Here is an 838-nt window from a genome sequence, read left to right as displayed (position 1 = left end):
CAGTGTGTGAGAACAGCTCCCTCCCTGATATCACAAATTAAACACAAAGTCACTCTGTGTTCTTCACAAATACATGTGTTTCTGTCACGTTGTTCTAATGTTGTTCTAAAGTTGTCAGTGTGAGCTTGTTTCTGCTGCTCCTCTCATGGTGACTCAGTGTTAGTAAAGTGGTTGTGGGAAAGTAACATGTCACTGACATGATCCAGAAACAGTCCAACATGTTGTTGTCTTTCTAATCAGTGAGTAAAGAGGATGTTAGAGACACTGAACTCAGACACAGTGTAGAAATGTTCAATCCAACTTTGACTCTTCAGTGTTTGTGAAGAGTCCAGTCCTGAAATCTGATCTTCTTTCATCTGATTTAAGCTTTTTATTTATTTGAAATATTGCTGTTTCTTAACATGTGTTACTGCATTATCTAAATGTAAAATTAAATAAAACAGCAAGCCATCAATATAAAAATGCTGCATAAACCAAAATAACACACGCTGCACCGCTTTAAAACAACCTGCCTCTGCAAAAACATCAGTCTGTCCACACTCTCTGTTGAGAGATAAGATGTACTTGTAGTATCAATGTCATCCTCTCACTTGGTGCAGATGTACCTGGAAGAAATGGTCTTGTTCTGCTAGCGTAGCTTCAATCTTCTTATGCTTGAAGTTTTTCCACCATGCGAATGGATCTGTATCCAGAGGAAGGACTCTGTTGGACAAAGGCTTAGATGGGGTGTCAAACTCATTTTACATGGCGGGCCACATACAGTTTGCAGAAGTTCCATATTTAACTGTTCTTCTAAATGATAAAGAAAAAGTTGCTGTGATAAAGGACAAAAAAAAAA

Source organism: Pundamilia nyererei, unplaced genomic scaffold (genome assembly GCF_000239375.1).
Source record: "Pundamilia nyererei isolate P.nyererei 1_Seehausen unplaced genomic scaffold, PunNye1.0 scaffold00221, whole genome shotgun sequence".
Classification (NCBI taxonomy): Eukaryota; Metazoa; Chordata; class Actinopteri; order Cichliformes; family Cichlidae; genus Pundamilia; species Pundamilia nyererei.
Note: the sequence above shows the minus strand (reverse complement) of the source record.